Raw genomic sequence first — 27,864 nt, 5'->3', positions numbered from 1 at the left:
AAAATCGTTGTAATACCTATCTGTATGGTTTAACGGTGTATAATTTTCTTCACCACTACAATTCGATAATTACAATAATTACGTCTCACTCTGATCGACTTGTTTCATTATATCGATTTCAATTTAGCTATAGCTAGTTATTTCAATGGCTACATATGAATGACACGGTATCAATTTGTTTAAGTGTGTGACACGCGATAATTATCACAGGAAGTCGAAAACACGCCGGTAATTGTCTGTTATTATATAGAAAAAGTAGTCATAAAAAAGAAAAAACAAAAAAAGAAAAAGCATATAAACTGATATCACTTAAATAACATTTCAAATCAATCTTAAATTAGTTTTAAATTACTCGAAAATGGCCTATTCTGCCTGTCACGCCTCCGGACAAGCGCACTTCTATACGTGGTGGAAAACGTCGTTTCACTATTATTTTCAACAACTTTCACGTCATTTTTGACTTGGATACGATTGGGCTAAATACCCAATCGTATCCAAAGTCTAATATTTGTCACACATCATCGGTCTGAATCGGGCCGATTGCACGTTCAAATTATATTCGACTCGATATCAATTTAGGGCGGACCAAGTGTCACGCGATAATTATCACACTGGGTCGAAAACATGGCGTCGATGACTTATTATATCGATGGGCTTCTAATTACGATGCTTGTGAATGGGAGAAAAATATTATTTGAATATCATTTAGCATTAATATTTCGGAAGTTTTTATTGTTTCCTTTAAGTAGTATATTTGAAAAACATTAAAGTTCAGATCAGGTCTTAGATTCGATTCAATTAGGGATTCGAACGCAGGACCGCGGCTCAGCAGGCAGGGTCGCTACCAACTGAGCCAGACCGGTTGTCAAAAAAACATGTGGTTAGGTTTTTCCCCTAAACCATAAAAAGACGTACATAAAATGATAAATGAGTGAAAACATAAATTCTCCGAAGCCGATACCTCTCAGGCGAAACTAATCCGAACTCGCGGAAAGTATAATTAGGTATTAAGCCAAATCCGACCGCAAGAGTTTTCTACGTTTCTGTATGTTTTCCCCTAGATCGCCGTTTTTAGATGCCGTGAAGTTTATAATGATTGATGATGATATCACACATGATGCTTAGATACAACAAATTCTGAACATCAAATTACGACTCTCTAATAAACATTACGAACAAACCAACCCCAGTTAAATTAAAAAAAAATTCTTAAAGCCTGTATAAATATTAAAATTAATTAGAACCCCCGTGACACGCCCGTGTGGTGACGGGTTAAGAATTTCACCACCCCCTTTCTTCCCGTGGGTGTCGTAGAAGCTAGGCGACTGTGGGATATGGGGTAAATTGTGGCGTAGGGGAGAGGCTGGCAACCTGTCACTGCAATGTCACAGTTTCGTTTTCTTTCAACCCCTTATTTGCCAAGAGTGGCACTGTAACTTTAGCAGTTTCATGTGCTCTGCCTACCCCTTTATGGAAAACAGGTGTGATTGTATGTACCTATGTTGTATGTATGTATTAATTAGAACACAGATTATTTATACATAAAATACTAGCATTTTGCCGCAGCTTCGCTCGCATTAGAAACAGAAAAATAAGTAGCCTAAGTCACTCTGCATCCCTTCTTCAATTATCTTCACTTAAAAAATTACGTCAATTCGTCGTTCCGTTTTGCCGTGAAAGACGGACAAACAAACAGACACACACACTTTCCCATTTATAATATTAGTATGGATGGTGCTTATTCATGGGAATGTTGAATTTGCTAAATATATTTTTTGGGTTTACACTGTTCCGTAGATGAAAACACAACATACCTACTTGTTTGATGCTTTGCACTGATGAGCTAAGCTGACAAGAAATTTGAGAATATCAGTAAAGTACAGCGGGGCAAATCTCGACTGGAGGGCAAATGTAACTGGTCAATTTTATCCATGTTTACAATGTTTGCATTATGAAATGGAGTGTCCACCGGTTATATATGGTAGGCGTGTTCAGTGGATACATGTAGAACTCAACATCATAGTGTAATAATGGAAAAAATGCATTAAATACAGTTGCCCCGCTGTACCTTAAATTATAATTTCAATCAAAGCATTTGGTTACGTACATAGGAGTGCAAAAGAAAGTAACATCCATGCAATTCATTTGTTTCCGACCATTTTGTTATAGTACGCCTCCATAACTAAATATTTTGGCTCAATTATTCCAAAATGCTTTCTAAAGCCCCTAAGGACCCCCTCACATCTACCGTCTCGCGAGCGTAGCGTCGGGTCAACTGTACGGAAAAAGACGCCGCGTCGACACGGCGTCAGGCTTTGCCACACAGTTGGCCCGACGCTACGCTCGCGAGACGCTATGTGAGGGGGCCCTACGAGCGCGAGCCACCTGCGCTTCAGTACCTAACTGGCAGAAAGCTGACACCATACTGTCGTAAAGCTGACGCAGGTCAAAAAAAAAACCGCCGTCATACTCGCATCCCAACGATACCAGGGTGGCTAGCCGAATGGCACAATCGCTCACGAAACGCTCACGAAACGAAGCGCTAGTAGATATCTATCTCTATCGCGCTTGCGTATTGGCGCGACAGAGCCAGCGGCGTATCGCTTTCGTTTGGCGTCGGAGAAATGCCATTCGGCTACGGGGCCTGTGACGACCCTCCGGACAGTCTAAATGTCTCTTGTGAGATAAAAATTGCTCGAGTTGTCTATATGCATCATCTGATGTGTGCAAGTCTTCCCTTTCTCGGGGTTTCTCAGAACTCATCAATTCCAGTCCCGATTATAAATTACGCGGGAAAGACAAATCTCTCACAATTTCTACTTGTACTATTATTCAAATAACACACGCACCGTTTATTTGGGCCAGATAGATACACGTGTGTACGTCTTGACTGAAAACGTTTGGATGAAATCTGCACGAGTATCATGGTCGCACGATAGACGATAAAATATCAGGCCGTCCCTATCGCACTATTAATAAGTGCGATAGGAACGGCCAGATGTTTTATCATTTATCGCGCGACCATAATTACCTGCCTGGTAATAAAAAATAAAGTATTTAAAGTATTAATAATAAAACTTTAGGTAGCAGTCCTGTCTCCTGTCGCATGGCACTTTCAAGAAAGAACTTTCGAGTCATCGGCCCGACTTACTTACTTACTTCGATTACTTACCTTCCTCATTGCATCGCTCAAGTCGAAATTGAAAAATCTATGGCTATCTGATTGCTAATCTAAGCGATCGGTTATGAGTTGTGTTGTGTTGTCTCACTGTCTCAATGTCTGTATTATTTAAATTCTCAATTGTTCTTTTACCATTTTTAGTGTAATTTCTCCATTCCTTTTTTTTATGTAATATTTGTTCATTCCCATAAATCATGTGTGTATTTCGTGTATTTATTTAATTATTTGTCTTTCTGGTACCATGTTGTACATGTTGCTGCATTTGTCACCCTCATCTATTTTTATCCTCTCATTCACTCAAAGGTTAACTGGAAGAAATCGCTCAAAGGGATAAGTTCGCCTTTGTACTGTTCTTTACTGTAATTACTGTGTTTTTTTGTTATTAATTGTACAATAAAGAGTTTACTACTACCTACCGATCTATGGAATGAGCCATGCTTCGTGCATTTACGCGCAAATTGAGACTTCTCTTGTTAGATAACCCTCTGTAGGTACTCTGTAAATGAGTACCTACTTACATTGAATTTACTTTGTAATGACATAAGAAATTTCTCTTTAATTCAATGAATTGTTTTATTTAACGTGATTGTATTTTAGAATATGGAATTTTCTTGTTTTGTAGTATTTTTATTATTGCTCGACATTTTAACATTACGATAGCATCGGGTGTAATGTAATTTATTAACTTTATTTTGCTTGACTTGCTTCTTTCTTTGTAAATGACGACCCGACACAATTCATTTTATTATTTAGAATGTAGGTATATCTAGGTCGGCTGATTTTGTTTACCGATTTAAAATTCATGTAGCGCTGTTTGCCAAGTCATAGTCATAGCCTATAAATAAACTAACATACCTATGCGATTCAATAGTAACTTTATGAGGCTGTTTAGTTATACAATAATTTTCTAACTTTTCTGTCATTTCAACTAGAACGGGCAGCAAAAGGCCAACTTCGTATATTTGTACAGTTTCGCATTGTTATTCGCCGTGGCGTCCGCAAATCTCGCCCAACTTTGTTCCCTCTTTGTTTGCTGACTGTATTGACTTGCTGCCCACTGGTGTGTGTGGGAGTGCCATGATAATACCTGTTAAGTTAGGAACTATTAAGGTGTATTGTATGCAAAACTTCTACTTGATATGTGTAAAAAGGTCTGTGCAAAGGTCCGAATGCACAGACGCTCACGAAACGCTCACGATAATATCTCTTTCATAGCTATCGGCGTGACAGAGCCAGACTACATTTCTGCGGCGTTTCGATGGCGTTTCGCGTCGCAGGAATGCCATTCGGCTACGGGGCCTGGCCTAGTGTGTAGTGACCCTCCTTGCTAAGTCGCGGTCCCGAGTTCGAATCCCGGAATAAGCATTTATTTGTGTGATGTATACATTTGTTACTTGTCTTGTTGTTATTTGTTACTGTCCCAAATTCTGAAAATGCCCTATAATAAAATGTGGCCAAGAATAGACTGTTAAAATGTTAACGGGATATACGGGCCCACATTATATTATATAAAAGAGATACCAAACTTATACTCCTGATATGCTCACATCTGAGTAGATGATGGGGCAAAGTTACCTAGTTCCGGCGATATCGACGCAACTTTGCCCAACTTGGGGGTGAGAACATCGAGCCAGCTTTTTATCTAGATTATAACGTACTATTAATGGATTGATAAATAGTTTTAACCTTACTGACTTATATTAAAAGTTCTTAGTGAATAAAGAATTAAGATTAAAGAATATAAATATAATTGGAATAAAAGACCAACCTTGACATTTAGAAACTACTAAATAATGCATTAAACTCTTTGGTAAAATGAGAAGTAAAATTAATAAGAAAGTAATTTTACTAAAATGTAAGTCAGTTGCAGCCCCTCTAGCACAACTTGCCTTATCGCGCGCGAGTCCATACTTGAAGTCGCGCTTGATGTATGGACTCGCGCGCGACAAGGCAAGTTGTGTTAAAGGGTCAGGAATGAATATAGAGCGCGCAACAAGAATCAAAAGGTGAAATATACTTGAATCGCAAGTTATTATAATAGGGATGACGACTACATAAAAAAATGGCATTCTGTTAGTCTGTCAGTTAGATTTAGATCGTCCAAAAATACTGAACACATATTTATCGCTTTTAATGAAAAAATACAAAGATATCGAGCATCAAAGTTCCGGAGTGGGGGCTTGTGACGTCACTTCTAAGTAAAAATTGTACCTTGTAAAATTCTTTGATAATTTTTTTTAGTCGTCTCGCCTATCCTGTTTAGGTACTTACATATACACATTGGTATGATGATTAGGTATAAGGAACATTCACTAAATTGGACAGAAAAAACAGACTTATTAATATTATAACACAACACTTTCTATTCGTAATATTAAATATGTCAATTTTCCTAGTCACCTATTTTTGGAAGAATAACGTTCAACTCTTGTAAAATGTACCTATAGACTACTGAACCGCCACCGTGAGTTATGACATTTTAAAATAAGTTAGTCTTATAGGAGGTAGGGCATAGCGAATGATATTCCGCTTTGTGTGGTAGAAACAACACAGCAGATATCATCTCGCTCGAATCTAGAGCAGAGCCCAACTGGAGAAGTACCTCCGCCTTACAGAAGACCGCAGCCAAATAACACTAGACCCTACTCATTTACTTGTGTTCCTGCCGGTGAGTAAGGCTGCCAGAGCTCAACGAGGGTGCGGTGTATTAGCAACGGAAGGAAATACAGAACTAATGTGTTCCGTTTATTGTCCTTTGAGTCGTCGGCAACCCGAACCCTCCTTAGAACTTGTATACTCCTTTTTGCTGTGTACGCAGCAAAAAGGAGTGTACAAGTTTCTAATGTGTTGCCAACGTGCATGGTGACACTCCTTGAGCAGGCGTCCATAGGTATGGTAACCGCTTTCCATCAGGCGAACTGTATGCTTGTTTGTTACCGACGTAGTATTAAAAAAATGTTATACGAAAGTGTAACGCCAGGAAATATGTATGTTATTTTTGATTGCTGCTTGGTGCTGTGTATTTTCTACATAGATAACGTCATAGATAATGTCACAGTTTCGATTTCTTTCAACCCCTTATTTGCCAAGAGTGGCACTGCAGCTTTAGTAGTTTCATGTGTTCTGCCTACCCCTTTATGGGATACAGGCGTGATTGTATGTATGTATGTAGATAACGTCATTTTCCATCACGTACATATTCTAAACACCTCTAAAACGTCAAAAACGTGGTAGCGGCTCTGGATTATACGGATTACCTTGGCATGTACGTGGATACATTTGTGTAAGTGTGTAACATGACCGCATCCAACGCCGCCATTACGAAGACGCACTAATGGACTACACCCGTAGAGACAGAAAACAGTAGATACGTCACTAAGCGAGCTCTGTCAGTGAAGTCTACTGGCAACGTGTGTGAAGAAGTGGCGCTTTTTGTCACAAATAGGCGACACGACAAAAAAAACTATTTAGTCCGTCAGATTATCAAAAAAAAAAATTGGACACATAATTTTTCTTTTTTCTCGTAAACGAAAAATTACGACAGTACAACGCGTTGAAGTTTCGCGTGACGTCACGCCTAGGTACAATTTTTAATTAAAAGTGACGTCACAAGTCTCCGGAACTTTGATGCTCTGTATCTTTGTATTTTTTCATTAATTATAGATAGAGAGAAAAATATGTGTTCAGTACCTATTTTTGAACGATCTTACCGACGGACTAAACAGAATGCCATTTTTTATGTCGTCGTCATTCCTATTCATTTAGTCTTATAGAGTTTTAGATATTGGATCGTGTTATGTTCCCAGTATACCAGCGTGCCTATCAGGGACGCTCCGGGCCTTTGGCCCTACGCGGAGCTTGCCCATCGGCCTTTGCTTTTCGGTGAAGGAATACATCATGAGGAAACCGGACTAAGTAATCCCAATAGGGTCTAGTTACCCCTTCGGGTTGGAAGGTCAGATGACAGTCGCTTTCGAAAGTCTGGTCTACGCTAAATCTTGAGATCAGTTGTCAAAGCGGACCCCAGGCTCTCACGAGCCGTGGCGCCGGGATAACGCAAGGAGGATGATGATAAGAGTTTTAGCTGTTAATGCAGCCGCTTGAAATGAAATGAATTTATTTGCACTAATTCTACACCAAGAGATTTAACAAAAGCTTACAAAAGATACTTGTAACTTGTTAAATTCACAATGCAAATTTTTCTCAGTGTATGTATGTATGTATGTATGTTGTTAGAATGACGTCCAGTTGTCAGATCTCTGATAATGACTGATGCATAAAGTCACTATGCAGTAATGCACTGGTGGCGAAGCCGGGAAACGAACTCGGGTCTCCAACTATCGCGACTGACGTGATAAACCGCTACACCACCTCGACCGCCGAGGTACCTGTCGTTTCTCTAGTGTATGTTATCTCGGAAGGCTAGGCCCTTTGACCAACTCTAAGGGCGAGCAATTTGTGCCTGCACCTCCTATATGAATCCTTTACAGGATTAGGATATTTTGATCGCTTTTTCTATAGTGTACCTATGGTATCTATTTCAGTTTATAATTTATGATGATGTCCTCACAGACGTATCCATCGACGGCGACATCCTGACAATTTTAATTAATTTATTATTACTATTTATGAAACAAAATTGTTACGAGCATGAGCACGAGCGTGACTTCCAAATCCAAATTCGATTTTGGAAGTCCGACAGCACGGAGCACAGTAGAGCTTCCCAGAAGAGTTGTAATTATAGTTGTAGGAGGGCTTGGGCCGAGATTTTCGGAGCTGACGTTTGGTGTCAAGGTCTTCAAGTCGGGTTAGCTCAAAGTTATTAAGTCCCATTTTGACAGCAGTTCGCCAGTCCGAGTTGCAAGCTCCTCCCACGAATAGCATGATATGCTGCAGGCAATTTATATATAAGGTCCTAATTTATTAGTTGCAGATATTTTAACACATGATACTTTACATTAAAATAATTAACTTTAAATATAAATTAAGAAATCTTTTCATGTAACTTTTTTGATTTCATTTTCCTAACAAAAAAAATTAATTATAATTTCGTCTAAAAAAAAATTACATGTGCATTATCACATGTCACAATAACACTGTCTGTCATGTCAACAATTGTTTGTTGTAAATGTCGTAAAGGTTCGGCGGGAAAACTGCACATGTCATTGAAGTGGCCAGTTACAGTTAAGTGGTACGTAAAAGAGGTACTAGAATCTGTTCAATGAGTTTTCATTTAATAATCACATAAACAGGGTGTTTTTACGTAGCAAATTTGTTTTTCCGTTTTCTCCAATAAAACATCGTAAAAGCTATAATGTTTCACGGTTTAACATACTCCAGAGACCGAGTACTATCAGCTGTAAAAATATCTGCATCTAATAAATTAGGACCTTATATAGTTACTAGCGAATCAAAAAATATTTATGAGTGTGTTTAGTAAAACGTCCCACTTTGTCGGTTACCATTAAGGCGAGATTTACCTCTACATGAATCTTTATATTAATGAACTGACAAAGCGGATTTATAGCAATCGACAAAGTGGGACGTTTTCCCGTGCACACTCACATTTAATCAAATAATTTGATTTGTTACATTCTTCACTACGCAAAGTTTGGCTGGTACTTTTCATTTCACCCTGTATGTTTATATGTTTTTTCACTAGACGCATCTACCATAACGTTTCTTTATTACAAATGATCCTTCCCCGCCAACACCGGATATATTATATGGCGCAGTATTAAATGAAGGCAGTGCATGTTTTACTTAAAACGTGCTTTCAAAGGCTCGGTGACCCAATTTGCGTATTTAAGCAAATATGGGTTTTAAAATGTTTTGAAATACAGGTTATTCAATTCAATTCAATTCATTTACTTCAAGGACCAACTGAGATCATTGTTGTTAGTATGCAATTACATAATAATTAAATATATGGTTAGTATTCTACAAAACTAAATTTTCTATCAATGTCATTACAAAATTAGAATAAATAAATTAATTGAAAACCATGGAAGCGAAATTAAATCAAATATAACTAAAATAAATGTCAGTAAAACAATATTAGTAAATTAATTCACGTAGAATCAAATAAAGTATGATCGGTTGTAAGATAAATCTTAAAAATTTCTCGTGAAAAATAAAGTACAGCTTAGAAACCTAGTTGACTACGGGACCCTAAAAAGAGTAGGTAGGTAGAAACGGAACTTTTTTTATCAAGTTTTATCTACTTTTACTTTTTTCTCATACAAAATTGACTCAATAGTTGCCACATCATGCAAAACGGTTTACATAGACGGTGGTGCCTATTACTTTCTACTAGAGCAACAATCATTTTTAACACCCGACGCAAAAACGACGGGGTGTTATAAGTTTGACGTGTCTATCTGTCTGTCTGCCTGTCTGTTTATCTGTCTGTCTGTGTGTGTGTGCCTGTCTGTGGCATCGTAACTCCCGAACGGATGAACCGATTTAGATTTAGTTTTTTTTTTCTGAAAGCTGAGTTAGTCGGGAGTGTTCTTAGCCATGTGTCATGAAAATCGGTCTACTATGTCGCGGTCGGGGGTTTTCTCACTTTTGGTTAGGTTTTTGACACTGATACACTGACAGCATCCTTAACAATACTTGACATAATTTTAAATTACATTAAAGTTCCAATCGCGCTTTAATTCATTGGTACAGTATGCATAATAAAATTACCTATTTATCATGGTTCATGGTGAACTAAAGTAATAACTTAGGGTAAACGTAGGTCACATTTCCCTAACGATCCTAAAAACTAGCAAAGAAAGCAAAACACGACAAAATACGTCGTACAAATTCACGACAGCATACAAAAATAACACTGGACAATTCGCTTTTATTTTTAAAGCGGTGTTTGGCGAACGGATGAAACGTCGTGAAACGGCAAGATATTTAGCTCGTTTTAAATGTATTTACAATTCTGTTCGGTAAAACTGTGCTTTAGTGTTTTGTTTTTGTGAGCGTTTAAGTCGGTTTACTGTTTAAAGTTGAGTAAAAAAGTTAAATGACATTTAGTTCAGTTTAAAGTTTATTTGAAAAATGTAGAGGTATGTTTATGATCACATAATTCACAAGAGCACAGTGTGTGTAGCCGAATGCCCAAACGTTTCACGATTCGCTCACGATTTGTGCATTCGGCTACGCACACTGATAAGAAATCAATTACTTGAACTTACTCCCCGCTAGTCGAAATTTTCGCCCCTACTGTGCTGTATTTAATATTTTTCTTTTCATCATACGTTATTATTATTTATTATTATTTTTTATTTTATTCGCAAAACCAACAGCTTAAGATCTAAAACTAATTAGCAAAAATGTGTATCTGAAAAGCCAATTACTGGTTTCAACAAATAGGATATATACAATCACGCCTGTATCCCATAAAGGGGTGGGCAGAGCACATAAAACTACTTATATTTCAATGCCACTCTTGGCAAATGTGGGGTCATAGCTGGGCACCGTTAATCAAATAGTTAACTTCGATAATCGCTAATCCGTTACTATAAAAGTTAACTTCGTTAATCGTTAAAGCGATACATTTCAACAAATTTAACGGAAGTTTAGTTAATCGATAATCCGTTAATCGATGTAAAAAAAAATTTACTGTTGCTAATTGCATCAGTTATCAACTATTTAGTATTTGCGTAAGTTTATATGTTACTGTAAATTCTGTAAAAGCCCGAAGTTCGCCAAAATCTGTTAAAAAATCCCAGCTGCCAATTGGTAACAGCGAAATTTTAATAAATATTGTTCTCTTTGGACTTATATCGACATTGGTTAGGTCAATTCTAGGTTTTATATGTTTTATTGGGTCAATCATGCGATCGTAGTCATGGTGCGTAGGTTCCTTGGATTGAGACACCTCTAATCGAAGTTGTGATCTACGGTAACTTGGTAGATAGCGAGGCCCGCCGAACTCTGCACTCTGGCTTGTTACGTCGGTTGCGCGATTTGTGTGTTATGCCTGATGATTTACATTCTATTTCGCAGTTAGTGATGGGTGCAGTATGACTAATAAACTTTAGCAGGCTTCGAACAAGTGATCCAAAGGCACCAATTTGTCTGTAGACTGTGAATTTACGTGAAAATCCTAGGTTTCGCCGTACTCCGGGCTTTTACAGCAGCGGTCAGAGCAAGTTTTACTCGGCGCGTGCAGAACTGGATTAACGATTAACGGACTCGAAGAAATTTAACGGAAGTTAACGAATCCGTTAACATTTTTTAAAGTTAACTTAAAAGTTAATCCGTTAACCGAAATGTTAACTTCGTTAATTAACGATTAACGGATTAACGAGTTAATGCCCAGCTATGTGTGGGGTTAATTGAAAACGAAATTGTGACATTGCAGTGACCAAGCCTGCCTTTCGACTACGCCACAATTTAACCCATATCCCATAATCAACACCCACGGGAAGAAAGGGGGTGGTGAAATTTTTAACCCGTCACCACACCGGCAACCATATTAGTTATTCTAAACTATAACTTATAATTGATTGTATTTCACATCCCCACTCTTCATTTTCTTTTTTTCAGTTGAATCTGTTGGTCGGTGTTCGACAAATTGTATTAACATCACACCGACAAATCTGATAAAGAACTTTGTAAACATCTCGGGGATGAATCCAATCTCGTTTAAACGTGACCACGAGTTCTTTCAGTTATTTCAGCGAAGGAAATATATTTTTCGGTATAGAGATGGTGGTTTTTGCCCGGAGTAGTGAACAGGCATCTTCTGGGCGAGCTCACCCCATCATAGGCCACTTTGCCTTTGGCCAAGAGTAAGCCCGTTTATAATAAAAAAAAAGAAGTGGTTAATTTTTCTTGTTAGGTCAAAACTCCACATCTGTACTGAAAAATAAATGTTACACGTGCGAAAACGAAGTTCATAACTCTTGTCGATTCACACACACACACACACACTTTTCACTCGTGTTTTAATTTATTGCCACTCATTTCGAACTTTCTCTTTTCCGCACTCGTTTCGTAATGTACTATTTTAAATGAATCTTTGACAGTCTTTGAAACCAAACAAAGATTATTTTTTTTATGAGGAACAGGTAAAACATTTGACCACAATCTCACCTGATGGAAAGATTGGAAAGTGCCGATGCAGTCCGGGATGAAGCATGTTTACCCAAAAAATGTCTATTCACTCTTGATTTAAAAAAATCCTAATTATAGTGGGTTGGAAATAGACATGCAGGAAGTGAGTTCCACTCCTTAGCCGTTCGCATGATAAAGCTAGATGCAAATCGTTTAGTGCGAATCAGTGGTAAAGAAACGGCGTAAGGATGAAACGCAAATCCGCGCCTAGTCCGTTGACAGAAAGGAGACGGGGGGATTAGATAGCCAGAAGTGTACCCATCCAACACCACCCGAATGGAACGTTCACTCAGGAAATTTTCAATCCAGTTGCACAGGCCAGCTGGTATCCCGTATGCTGGAAGCTTGCTTATTAGACTAGCGTGCCAAACTCGGTCGAATGCTTTAGAGACATCGAAAGACACCGCAAGGGCTTCACCGTGCCTCTCAATTGCCTCACTCCAAAGATGAGTAGCATGAACCAGAAGGTCACCTGTTGCACGACCCCGCGGAAGCCATACTGAATCTTTTTTTAGCACGTGGAATATATTAACATTAGTTGAAATTGCCCCGATGCACTTTATACCAATCTGTATTTCTGAGTTACATTTTTATGTAAAAGTAAGCAAAAATAGTTATTTGTTATACAATGTTATACAACAACTTTGCCCGTTGTATTTTAACGCCGAGTGTGGAATTGAAAAACGAGCAAGTGAAAGGATTCTATAGTTGAACCACGAGCGAAGCGAGTGATTCGAGAATAGAATCCTGAACTTGCGAGTTTTTTAACACACGAGAAGTAAAATACATTTGCACCCGCGTGTAACACAAAACTTTTCCCCTCACTATAGCGAGGAAACTACAACGCAAAAAATGCGTTTATCACTGCTTCCAGTAGTTCCACAGGTGGTAAATCATCTTTATTACTAGATTCACTTAGTTTTATCAATTTTAGAGCAGTTCATTTGACTTTATTCAAGGTCAAATTACTTTACCCACTAGTGGATAAAATGCGTTTTTACCCGCTGGTATTAACACTTTCGAAACCGGGCTCTACGCGGCGCTACGACATTTTCGCTACATACGGGGAAACCCATGTAATCGGCTACGCTTCTACGAGCGGTGTACCCGACAGTCGGGTTCTTGGTAGCGAAAGTGTTAAAGGACAAAACACGTGTTTCCGAGCTAGTGACGGGAAAAGTCATTAATTTATTGAACAAAGCGTAAGATGCTCAGAGTCGTATCAAATTATTATTAACACTTTCGCTACCAAGAACCCGACTGTCGGGCACACCGCTCGTAGAAGCGTAGCCGATTACATGGGTTTCCCCGTATGTAGCGAAAATGTCGTAGCGCCGCGTAGAGCCCGGTTTCGAAAGTGTTAAACTAGCTTTTGCTCGCGACTTCGTTCGCGTTAGAAAGTTCCCATTTATAATATTAGTGTGGATTGCAAAGCCAGAATGGGCCTTTACTGGGAACTCGTCAAGAAATGTTCGAAAGGGTTATTTCAGAAGTCGGAAATGATGATCCGATCTCAAACAATGTTTATTTATTAGTGCTGCCGGGGAAAGCATTAAGATTTATGAAGGCAGTGGTTTTGCTATATTGAACGCCAATATTTTTACAGTCTTGTGCAATCCCTTCTTTATTTCTATTCTATTCTATTCTAACGCCGTCTTGCGTGGTGTCCGTCGCGTCGCGTCGCCATCGCGTCTTATACTTCCATATCGATAACGTCGCCCACGCAAGTCACGGCGTAAGGCCGAAAAATGTACTTATGTTATGACGCGCTAAATACATAATATGTATGTTTTCTATACGCGTAACCTTAATTGTCATTTACAGGGTCGAGCACATTATCTTTAAAACCCTACCCCATCATCATCATCCTCCTTGCGTTATTCCAGCATCTGCCACGGCTCATGGGAGTCTGGGGTCCGCTTTGACAACTAATCCCAAGATTTGAAAACCCTACCCCATATGAAAACAAAACCATGAACAACAGATAATTATTAGACTTATATTGACCGGGATATAGCCTTAGATTACCTTTTTGATTTTTGTCGACCTTCCGATATTTCGATGCAATTGCATGCATCATGATCATGGAGAACTGGTCACGGTCTATATCCCGGTCAATTTAAGTCTAATGAAAATAACCGTGAATCATTAAAAACTCTAAAGATAAAATTATGTTTCATTTTTCATTTTCATGTCTCTCGTCCGTATTTTTGCTAGTTCTTGAATGTTGTTCTACCCTTAAATAAATAAAAATCCCGGTCAAAGACCCTTGCTGTATTACTACGCTTTATTCACGTTCGTAATTTACTTTTTAAACTTTATTATCGTAGCTGAAATTGAATTTCAAAACAACGAATTAAAACAATAAATCTCGTACAACTTTGACAAAACAAAACTTTACTAAAAACCCACCTTCTGCTAAAACTACTTAAAACAACAACGGATTGAAAAAATAAGTGAGCTAAAATTAAAAGTAGTTTACAAAATTATTAGCTAATGTAGTAATTCAACATTTATGTTATTTAACCATTTTCGTACTGAATACGGCAATGAAATGAAGTTTTATTTTAATTTGGCCGAAAAAATGTATTAGTTTTATTTTAGTTTGTCCTTCTTTGTTTTTCTTTTTTTTAAATGGGATAACCTGAAAATTCGTTGCAGCTACAACAAACATTTAAAAAATTACATAAAACCCCAAAATAATTCAAATTATTGGTTCCTATTTTTAAATTAAAGGAAAAATGGAAAAATTCACACATCCAGCAGGACTCGAGCCTGTGACCTGTGGCCTTGCCAGGGCCATCACGCTCCCAACTGCGCCACGGAGGCCTGCTGGATGCGTGCGAATTTATCCATGTCTTCCCTCAATTCTCAACTACCTTAGGTGGCGTTATAGCAAACATCTACTCGTAAGAATATATCTTAACAGGCACTGGAGTCTCAATTTACATTGAGGATTCGCCAGTAACAATGTGCTAACCCATACTTTGTTTTTTATTTTATCATGCAGAAACGTCTACATAAATACGTACTGGTTCCTGTTCCGATCCCTGCCAAAAAGGGTAGTATTGTATAAATAGAATGACCCATATAGCTTTTAAATTACGAATACTGCAAGTCAAATAAAAACCTCTAAAAACACTAAAGATAACCATCAAAAGCATGGAGACTACCACGAGGTTTCAACGTTTTACAATATGTTACACGATTGCATAAAATTATAGTTACATTCTAATTACATAATTATGTCTATTGTTAATTTAATTTAATTTATAATTTAATCTAAATTTAATAAAATTGTGATTTAAACTTGTGGTATTTATTTATGGCGGACAAGAACCCCTCATCAAGGCTTCAAAGGCTTTGATGACCCGAACTTATTATGTGAGAAATTTTTGTTTGCGAATGTTACAATAATTTACGGGAATACAAAAATAAATGTTGTCATAAATAAAAAACTACGTCTAAAACATATGGTAAAGGTACTGAAAGAGGCGTTGTTATTCCTATAAAAGAGGTTGTATTTTTTGACATATTTCCGTAAGTGGCCGGATGCGGGGCTCGGGGTCGCGGATTCAATTCCGGGTCGCGCCGGGGAGGATGGCAAACATTATTGATATATTAGGTTGGTGGAATGACAGTTTTCTTATAGTTTTGGTATTTCACATGAGATCAAAAGACCGAAAGGAACTTTTCATAAAATCTTTTGGTTGTTAATTTTGCTGGGCTCTGTTAAGTTTTTTTAGGGTTCCGATATTTTGGAGATAATCTCAGTAACCGTTAGCACTTTTTTAATGTTGGGTAAAAAATGGAAAAAAGTAAATTATTTTATTTTAGTTAAAAAGGAAATATTTTTAAAGTCTGAAAATGTTGTCACAAAAAGCAGTTTTGTATTTTTTTAATGATTGTACAAGGTTCGAAATTGCACGTAGAAAGTATGAACCAATTCATTGATAAATTCACCATGCACTTTTGCAGCACACTGTAATTAATATACTGTAAAAAAAATTGTAAAGTTGTGATCAATTAGCCTATTTGAAAGCATGCCGTAAAAAGTAAAGGATAAACTCACCTAGTCTTAAATATTTAGTAAAGAACACTTGGTATATGGTGGCACTCGTTATTTTCCTATAGCGTAACCTGCAACAAAAAAAACACACACATTAACATCATTTCCATCACAAAAGAACATTACGATACAATACTAGTGCGATAAATAAGGAATTCAGAACAAGTGACAATAAATTAAAACACGAACGTAGATAGTTATTCGCGGCATCGTACAACGTTTTACAGAACATTAGCACAGTATAATAAAGAGTACTATCGTACAGTATGGCCACTTCCGCTCCCCGCTGAAAGCGCAGCCCACCCCCTCTCGGTTACCGCCTGTCAAAAACGCGAACAGTCAACCCGTCATATCTCACTCATACAAGCATGGTACGCGTTCACCTACACGAGCTTAGAATGTGTGCTAGAAACGCGCCTCTTTGATATATAATCCGTAATAGTGTCCAAGATGTGACATTAGGCCATACATTTTTGACATAAATGCGTAATGTGCTCATTATCGCACTCATCGTTCAGTCAACAGCGCAGCTGGAAATACAGACAAATATGTACACAGAACTTTATTGCCTGTACATTAAAGTGTATATATATATTTATGGCACTTTGTCTGTATTCATAGCTGTGTTGTTGACTGTACAAGTGTACATTAATAAAGTAGTAGGTAATCGCATCTATTTTTTTTGATTTTGCGTCATAAAACAACGGTACGTTTCAAATACCTGACTGTGGCCCCTAAATACGTCAAAGCCTAAATCCCTTAGCCGCATCTGATGCCCAGAGATAAATCCTATTCATTTTTTATATATCCATCAGGATTACACAGATTAGGACTTTGAAACGCCATTTATAAACCGTAAACCACGTGTCATATTCATGTCGAAAAGGTTATGACAGGTTTTTAGGGTTCCGTAGTCAACTAGGAACCCTTATAGTTTCGACATGTCTGTCCGTCCGTCCGTCCGTCCGCGGATAATCTCAGTGACCGTTAGCACTAGAAAGCTGTGGTACCAATACGTATACCTACAATCACGCCGACAAAGTGGTAAAATGTAAAAAAAAAATGTTTTGTTAGGGTACCCCCCCCCCTACATGAAAAGCGAGGACTGATTTTTTTTTCATTCCAACCCCAACGTGTGATATATTGTTGGATAGGTATTTAAAAATGAATAAGGGTTTACTAAAATTGTTTTCTGATAACATTAATATTTTCGGAAATAATCGCTCCTAAAGGAAAAAAAAGTGTGTCCCCCCCTCCCTCTAACTTTTGAACCATATGTAAAAAAATATGAAAAAAATTACAAAAGTAGAACTCTATAAAGACTTGCTAGGAAGATTGTTTTCAACTTGATAGGTTCAGTAGTTTTTGAGAAAAATACGGAAAACTACGGAACCCTACACTGAGCGAGGTCCGACACGCTTTTGGCCGGTTTTTTATTTATGGTCTCTGTCAGACCCAATATCGATTGTATTACGATGTCAAACAATTGAAGCTCGTACAAGTGAGTCGACGCTGCATAGGGTGGACGCTCACTCGCCCACCCCATTGCACACGTCGCCAAACAGAACGCTCCCAGCGTCCACTCAGGCACTTAGTAATCGAAAACAAGAAAAATTGTTTAGTTTTAAAACACTATCCCCCGTATTCATAAACGTACTCTAAAGTTTTACGTTTAGTTTTTTAGGGTTCCGTAGTCAACTAGGAACCCTTATAGTTTCGCCATGTCTGTCTGTCCGTCCGTCCGTCCGTCCGTCCGTCCGTCCGTCCGTCCGTCCGTCCGCGGATAATCTCAGTAACCGTAAGCACTAGAAAGCTGAAATTTGGTACCAATATATATATCAATCACGCCAACAAAGTGCAAAAATAAAAAATGGAAAAAAATGTTTTATTAGGGTACCCCCCCTACATGTAAAGTGGGGGCTGATATTTTTTTTCATTCCAACCCCAACGTGTGATATATTGTTGGATAGGTATTTAAAAATGAATAACGGTTTACTAAGATCGTTTTTTAATAATTTTAATATTTTCGGAAATAATCGCTCCTAAAGGAAAAAAAAGTGCGTCCCCCCCCTCTAACTTTTGAACCATATGTTTAAAAAATATGAAAAAAATCACAAAAATAGAACTTTATAAAGACTTTATAGGAAAATTGTTTCGAACTTGATAGGTTCAGTAGTTTTTGAGAAAAATACGAAAAACTACGGAACCCTACACTGAGCGTGGCCCGACACGCTCTTGGCCGGTTTTTTTAAGTTTTAGTGCCGTTACAAGATGTAATAGTCTGTCGGTAGATGGCGCTAGACGTCACCCCAAGACGTGTGTACAAAAGGAAAGGCATGGAAAGATTTGCGAAGTCCGGCGTGGCTTCCGTAGCTCAATTGGTAAGAGCATTGCACGGATTGCAAAAATGGTGCGGGTTCAAGTCCCGCCGGAAGCGTAAATTTTTCCATTTTTTCCTTTAATATAAAAATGTTTAGAATCGTTAGCAGACGTTTCTGCTTAATAAAAAAAAATTAAAAAGTACTCTAAAGTTATCAAGCCGATAAAGTTTATTTGTCCCTTTCCGACGTATTGGGCGATAAAAAGGGACAAACGAACTTTATCGGCTTGATAACTTTAGTGAACGTTTATGAATAAGGAGTATGTATTTTTGCTATTCCGCAACTTGAGTGAACTGCAAAAATTTTGAGTGAATGGCTTCGCCATACGAAAGTCCGGAAAAACGGTGAAACTAGACATATATTTGAAAACACGAACGCGAAAAATTTACAGTAGGCTTGTAGGGTAATAGTACATTAGTACAGCGGGCGTATTATACATTCAATTTTATTACTTATGTATGTGGATAGGTATGTGGATAAAGTATCCGTCACGCTTTGGCAAGTATGTTAGTGTGAGAATGACAGATGTCTTATCCACGTGGATAAGTAATGAAATTGGAAACATCGCCGGCAGGCTCTATGAAATTTTATTTTTTAGTAAATTTCCAAAATGATGTATTATTATAGTCCTTATAGCACCTGCTATTTTAATATAATAAATAGCTCTATAAATGTTATTTTTGTCGTTATGATTTTTTAGTAAATTTTCAAAATAATAAAATTTTATAGTTTTAGCACCTGCTATTTTAATATAAAGCGGGGTTGTCTTGACAGTTTGGGGTCAGGGTTGATGAGGCGTATTTCCACTGGCGATCACGCGTTGATGGATGGAGGCCTTGCAGGCTTTGTGACGGTTGTGCTGCCTTCACTAGCTTGACTAGCGGGACTAGCTTCAAGTAGAAGATTGCGTACTGATTGACTAGCACGTTATTGGGCCATTTTTTCAAGTTGTCCATGTCCACCCCACTTTTTTTGTAACATGGGTATTTTATACGCGATTCATGCTCAGAATCGCTAGGTCTTTCGATCCTGATATAGGAGAAAAAAAATTCCCAAGACTTCCATTCATTTTTCTAACCTTCCATTCCGTTACCGCCATAAGTTATTAAAACATGGTTACAGAATGGGAAAAAACCTTGAGACACTTTTCTCCTACTAGTACCTATTGAAAGAGTTTGCGATTCTGAGTGGAAACCACATAAAAAATCCATAAAATGTGGGGGGGAGACAACTTTGAAAAAAAAAATGGCCTAATGGTGCATAAAAAAAGTAATAGAGACCATTCACTTTGGATCACTGAACCAAAATAGTTGAAACTATGAACACGGATTAAGTACATCGCGTATAATGAATTTATATTACATACGCTTCCAAATCCGTTTTTATAATTTTATGTCTTGAGTACCTATCGCGCTAACCGAAAACAACAATATATTTTCATTGTCAATGGTTTTCCTTGAATGTAATGATTGAGCTTGCGTTGCGTTATGTAAAATCGAGATCGATTAATCAATCATAACGAAATTTGAGAATCTGAATAACAATGAAATAATCTGTGTTGAGCCGTTTAGCTTTTTTGGCTAATTGTCACCAATTTTGAATACCACACCTTTTTTTTTACGCCATAATCAATAACGCTGTTATTGGAAATTTTTGACGGGCTCTAGGCGCTCTAGCGTCTCTAAAAATAAGAATATTAATAAAATCAAAACGGTCCGACACAGATAAAAATAGTTATAATCTGTGTTGAAAATATCATTGCTCTATCTTTAAAAACCAGAAAGGAAATAGTCGAGAGCGTTTGTATGGAGAATTAACCCCTCCTGTATTGTCTTAAAGGCTTCTTGCGTATAAATATCTCATACAAACATAGTGTTTATTAGTAATTATTCTTTATTAATGACGGCCTACTTTATTATAGACGGATTTTGTGGCGTGCTACGTACACATAGTTATGGACAGGCAAGTTACTCGCACAGGTAAGTAACTCGCATCGCTTAGTACGGTCTAAACGCAGCACGGGCAGTAACTATAGTGTTTATTGATGGGGTGCCGTGCGTTGACGTACATATAATTATGGACAGGCAAGTTACTCGCACAGGTAAGTAACTTGCATCGCTTAGTACGGTCTAAACGCAGCACGGTCAGTAACTATAGTGTTTATTGATTGGGTGGTGTGCGTTGACGTACATATAATTATGGACACGCAAGTTACTCGCACAGGTAAGTAACTCACATCGCTTAGTACGGTCTAAACGCAGCACGGGCAGTAACTATAGTGTTTATTGATTGGTTGGCGTGCGTTGACGTACATATAATTTTGCGTAAATAAATAAGTAGATACGATTCAGGTCAGCGCGTCCGTTACCCACGGTAACAGGTGGATGGGTGTTTTGTGACACTTTTATATATTAATAGGTTTTTTACAGTTAGGGCATAGCGAATGATATTCCGCTTTGTGTGGTAGGGCACAGCACAGCGGATATCATCTCGCTCGAATCTAGAGCACAGCCCAACTGGGGAAGTACCTCCGCCTTACAGAAGACCGCAGCCAAATAACACTAGACCCTACTCATAGTGTTGTGTTCCTGCCGGTGAGTGAAGCTGCCACACTCCTTAAGTTGCAGGCGTCCATGGGTTACGGTGACCGTTTTCCACCAGGCGGACTTGTTTGCCACCGACGTAGTATAAAAAAAAGTTTAGCTCACACAACTTGTTAGCTTAGAAAAATTAATAGACTTTTTAAAAACTGATTCAGAGGTGGGCTAAAGTAGCCACAGTATGGATGCTGAAAGATGGATGAGGATCTAGCACCGGCGGAGGTGGCGGGATGACCAAGCCCCGTAGCCGAATAGCATTTCTCCGACGCGAAACGCGACAGGTAGTCTGGCTCTGTCGCGCCAATACGTAAGAGCGATAGAGATAGATATCTACATCATCATCATCATCATCATTATCAGCCTATCCTCGTCCACTGCTGGACATAGGCCTCTCCTAATGAACGCCACTGCTCCCGATCTTCAGCTAATCTCATCCAGCCAACACCAGCCAACTTGCGGATGTCGTCACTCCATCTTGTCACAGGGCGTCCTGCACCACGTTTACCGAGTCGCGGTCTCCACTCAAGAACCTCTCCACCGACCGTCTGTCCTGCGACTAACGTGACCAGCCCACTGCCACCCTAACCAGATATCTACGAGCGTTTCCTTTCGTGAGGGTTTGTGCATTCGGCTACGCACACTGGACGTATAATCTCAACCACTGGCCGGAGATCGCCCAGAACCGGGACGTGTGGAAATCAAATTGGTAGGCCTTTTCTCAGCAGTGGGACACAGTGCAGGCTTGTAATTTTTTTTAATAGCCTATATTGTTTCCCACTGCTGGGCAAATGCCTCCCCTGTTTTCCGCCACTCGTCACGGCTCTTTGCATGCTCCCGCCAATCGCCACAAAACGAGTCCAGGTCTTTCCGCCATTTAATTTTTGGCCTACCTCGGCCTCGGGTAATTTGTGGTGCCCATTCGGTCGCTATTTTGGCCCATCTGTCTGGATACATGATAATGCTTGCAATAATAATAATTTAAAAACTGAAATAGGAAGTACACATCTACAAATCAAAGACATATCCATTGGTGGCGAAGCCGAGAGTCGAACCCCGGTCTTCAGCATACACGGATAACGTGGTCAGTTTATTACCAATCTGTTGAATATTCTCTGATTAAAGTTTCTACAGACAGATATGTAGTCACGCCTGTTTCTTGAAGGGGTACGCAGAGACCACAGACTTCCACTTGCTACGGTCCTGACTGTCTGATCTTGTCTTTACAGACTTCGAATATAATCTTTCACCGTCCCGTAATATTGACTGCACCAGTAAAGATCATTTTTTATGAGATAGGAGGCAAACGAGCAGATAGGTCGCCAGGTGGTAAGCGATCACTGCCGCCCATAGAGACCCGAATACCAGAATGGATGGAGGTGCGTTACCAGACTTTTAGACATCAAAAAGGTAATACGATATACTCAAGTTCAATTTAAATATTTACAAAGGATAAATATGAATATTTTGAGGATACATGTTTTTAATAAAAAGCGCTATTTCCTCGGTATTTCCGTATGAGAGTAAAATCAGATCGGTGTCTCACCGAACAGACGTATCTTCTCATAAAAGTTGCGTTGTTCCGAACGCTTACCTCACTTCGTCAAAATCCAGATACTTAATTATTATCCAAAGTTACAGTTTTTTTTATACCACGTCGGTGGCTAACAGATATACGGTCCGCCTGATGGAAAGCAGTCACCGTAACCTACGGACGCCAGCAACTCAAGAGGTGTCACATGCGCGTTGCCGAGCCATTAGAAACTTGTACACTCCTTTTTTGAAGAACCACATACTGTAGTTCATCGGGAATACCTCGGCCTAATACCTAAACAGCCGGAGTGTCCGCGGGAGGAAATTTCACTGAAACCGCACGGTGTGCGGCCATTTAGGTTGCAAGGTGTGTGGATGAGCGCCCTGTCGATGGCGAGCGGTGTGATGATGAAAAGTGGACGTTGGCATCATGTCAAACAGTTCCTTAGAACACAACCCATTGTACAGGCCATAGAACACACATAAGGAGATGAAGTTTCTCTTTAGACTTAAGGGTTCAATACCGCCTGTAAGTTTGGGATCGTCGACAATTCGCACAGGGCGTCTCTGGACCGAATCAAAGGGTGCAAGTTTATAGTCATATTAGATAAGAAATTACCCTGACATTTTTTATACTGTGTTATTGACGGTTTAAGAACTTCACCACCCCCTTTCTTCCCGTGGGTCGTAGAAATCGACTGTAGAATACGGGTTCCATTGTCGTGTGGCCAGTGGGCTGGGTACCTGTCACTGAAATATAACAATTTAGTTTTCTTCAAACCCCTTATTTGCCTATAGTGGCATTGAAACTTGAACAGATGTGCTCTGCCCACATTTGGGCACTGGTCCCACGAGCTAGTAAGCTATGTCGAGCTACCGGCTATAAAAACGATTAAAAGATAATCACTCCCGTGTAAATAAAAGAGACACGGCGATGTTTATATAGTTACTCGCCCAGCGGTGAGCTATCAATATCGCCGTGTCTCTTTTATTTACACGCGGATGCTTATCTTTTGTTCGTTTTTATAGCCGATAGCTCATAGCTTACTAGCTTGCGGTGGGACCAGTGCCTTGGAAATACAGTCGTGAGTTAATTAATGTATGAGCAATTCCCGTTAAGTTTGTTCATTTGGGTCACGTCTCCGATTTGGATAAAAATTGGTAGGCTGATAGAGTCCGTGATGCTGAGCAAGATCCACTAGGTTTCCCAAAATGTCCTATGTAGTTTTTATGAAATCTTCCTTTTTTGTTACCAAATTTCTATACATTTTAGGTAACAAAAAAGGAAAGTTTCATACAATGAACCTAGTGAATCTTGCTCAGCATCATGGACTCTATCAGCCTACCAATTTTTATCCAAATCGGAGACGTGATTCAAATGTACAAACTTAAAGGGAATTGCTCGTATATAATTTGTATATACTTTTTTATAATTAGCGTCTTCCTACTTTCCTCTATCTGTGCGGCGTTGGGAATGAACCAGCGAATATGCTTCCACAATCACAGTCGTAAATGGAAAGCTTTTTATGAATCAAAGTCACAAACAAAATCAACCCTTCCAACCACGGCTTTAAAGCTCAATATCATTTGTGGGAAAACAACCGACTGCAAACTTATCTCTGCGGTTAATAAAATGATCAACGCTTATAAAATAAACCTTATTTATAGATACTTAAGATAAGAAAAAGGTTTTTAGAACGGTAAATAAAAAAGTCGATCTTGTAGACTTTTACAGAAAGTAAATAAAAATATTAAAGAAATTCGTCTTGTGTAAAAATGTAGATTACCTTAGGATATCAAAAACATTATAATGATGTACCAATATCATTACTCAAGATTATCCAATTTATTTTTTTAACCTAAATAAGGTTCTTTTCCATTAAAATCTACTTGAAAAAGTCTCTTTATCATCTAAAATGATTTAATGTTGCGTTGTTTAAAAATATAATGTTTTTTTGTATACCGCAAAAGGTTGTCGTCGTCTGATGTTACATTAATAGGTTTAATATTAAAGACAAAAAGGGTTTGTGATCACTGGTATCAAATAAAATCCTACATGTATTTAGGTAGTTTGATCTTAAATAAAAATGTTGGGGACGCTAGGTATTAATGAAACCTTATATTTTACTGTAAATTAGTCATTAAGCACGAACATCGCTTTTGAACATTGGGAGTTTTTTGCGGCAAATCACGCAAAAGTTGATAACTTCTGATCCCACATTAAAATGTGCAGGACTGAGCTATAAAAAAGAGTAATAACGTTGTTGGTCGTAATTAAACCAAACTTTTAATCATAAATAAGCTATTTAACATGAACATGTACTATATGCCCACAGCCAGTTATAATGAACGGGCAACCACAGGGCAGTCGGACACTCAGCGCGATGGCTGTTGAGCGGCGAGGGCGCTCGAGCACGAGCGTCGTTGTCGCGACACACCACGCAAAAGGTTGGCGACGTCTGATCTCACGTGTATAATGTTAACGACTGGCATGAAGAAGAAATTGTGAAAAAAAGGTTGGTGACAACTGATCTGAATAAGGTCGGACCATAAACGACTGTCCACAAATCACGGATTCACGGAACCACCGTGATTTTCAATATTTAAAATTTGTGTCGAGAAAGTTAAATAATTATCTAAAATCACTGAATTCATGCAAGTTGAAGTTTCTTAAATGAAAGAATATAAATTTATTAGACCAACCATCTTGCAAATGTAATACGAAAAGCTTTTTTTTTCCTATTTTTCCAGAAACGTTCGGTTCGTATTTGTCATGCTTGTTCAGACAGTGTCAATACGTCTTGTATTAAGACTTTAAGACTGACTGAAATAGCATGACATGTTCGTACGTTTCGAAATACGAATTTTTCAAAATACGAAGGGAATTCTTTTCGCACAACATTCTGTACCCATATTTAATATGTACCTATTTAAAACTGTATCTTTCGGTTTTCTGTGAAATTGTACCTAATTTGTTTTCTTAATAGTAAATCGACATTAACTTACTGTTACTGATAACGTTAATCTACTGTTAGCACAAAATATAGACCCAAAGAGCTAAAAATACCAATGATTTAATATTATACTTCTAATTTAAGATCAAAACTCCATACTAAGCAATACTTATTATAGCATTAATCTAAGTATTATAGTATATAATTATGTCTGCTCATACTTTGGCTTACCCGGCTAAAACGTTAATATTTACCAAAGATAATTAATCCGTGGAAAAGCAAACAATCGTTAACGAAGATATCCGGATATCCGGTAAAATATTACCGGCTTGTTATTTATAGAGAGTCCGAGCCACAAAACATTTGATTAATCACTAGGGGGGGAAAGTGCGAAGTCTTAACTACTCGTAGTAGTCGATACAATACTCTTTGTGTAACATCTAGGACGATATTATTATTCAGCAAAATTTCATTGTTGTACTTATGGAAGTGAGTGCTGGGCCACCAAGACGAATGATGAGAGAAGACTGCATGTGAATGAAATGAGAATGTTGCGATGGATGTGTGGTGTGACAAGACTGGATAGGATTCGGAATGAGTATATAAGAGGAAGCCTGAAAGTAGCGCCAGTGACAGAGAAATTGAGAGGAAGTAGATTAGCATGGTATGGGCATGTAATGCGGAGGGATGAAAGCAATGTTATAAAACGAGTGGTAAATATGAAAGTGGATGGATACAATGGTAGTGGAAGGCCTAAGAAAAGATGGATGGAATGTGTGAACAACGATATGAGAGTGAAAGGTATTAGTATGGAAATGACGGCTGATAGAGAGAAATGGAGGAAGATGATCTGTTACGCCGACCCCAAATAATGGGAAGGCAAGGGAATGATGATGATGATGATGTACTTAGTTGGGCCATTCTTTTTCAAAGTTGTCGACCCCACTTTTTTTTATTTGGAAATTTTTATTATAATTTTGGAAATCGCGTTTTTATTATAATTATAATATGGTTTCCACTCAGAATCTTTCTCATGTCCTCTTTCACACAATCCATCCATCGTTGTTTGGGTTTACCCCTTCCTCTCCATCCATCAACATTCATCTCCAACATTCTTCAATTCTAATCTAGGTAGGAAAAAAAGTGTCCCAAGGTTTTCCATTTTGTATGGCGGTAACGGAATGTAAGGTTTGAAAAAAGTATTCAAGTCTTGGAACATTTCTTTTCTACTATCAGGATCGAAAGACCTCGCGATTTTGAGTATGAATCGCGTAAAAAATACCCATGTCACAAAAAAAGTTGGGTCCACAACTTTGAAAAAAAAAGACCCAATTACAAGAAATACTCTTTTAATTTTGATTTTATTGAGTGTGTAGGAATACGATTTTTTTTGCTATGATAAATGGCCCTAGAATAGAAGTTTGATTTTACAGTCTTATAGAAAAAGTATAAGGTCTTTTTGAGGTACAAACGTTCCTTAAATAAACCTTTGCATTAAACCACAATGCCACATAAGTTTTTTATATTAAACTTTTTAAAATAATAAATAGGCATACTCTTGGCCACAGACTAGCCAAAGGCAAAGACGTGGCCTACGATGGAGTGAGCTCGCCCAGATGCCTGTTCATCCTTTGCTTTTATTTATTTTCCATTGGTATTTTGTAATGTAAACCATTTTATTTTTCTTTTCAGTGTTTTATTATAAATGAATAGGCTGGTTTTTTATTAGCATCACAACTAGTCTTAATGTGCGACGTTAGACCTTAAGGTGCGTCAACACTCGCGTCATAAATCCGTTCAGTGTGAACACTCCTTAAGCCTCCGTGAGCGACGGAGCCTACCTACGTCATAACTAGTCAAAATATAACAAACAACTGCACCGTACGGCGACCTTGGACTTTTTTCACGTAAGTGAGAGCGAGAAACAAATCTCTTTCTTGCTCCCACTTTGCAGGATAGTATGTAGATGACCTTGGTGAGGTGCGGTAATGTATTAGCAGCTTTACTATCCACCACCATATTACACATT

At 38.3% G+C, this 27,864-nt stretch overlaps 1 pseudogene; it reads right to left on the bottom strand.

Annotated features, from left to right (window-relative positions):
- The window catches only part of LOC125231940, an 81,448-nt pseudogene that overhangs the window by 39,444 nt on the left and 14,140 nt on the right, over positions 1-27,864 (bottom strand).

Source organism: Leguminivora glycinivorella, chromosome 12, assembly GCF_023078275.1.
Source record: "Leguminivora glycinivorella isolate SPB_JAAS2020 chromosome 12, LegGlyc_1.1, whole genome shotgun sequence".
Lineage (NCBI taxonomy): Eukaryota > Metazoa > Arthropoda > Insecta > Lepidoptera > Tortricidae > Leguminivora > Leguminivora glycinivorella.
This window is presented reverse-complemented; position numbering and strand designations above follow the sequence as displayed.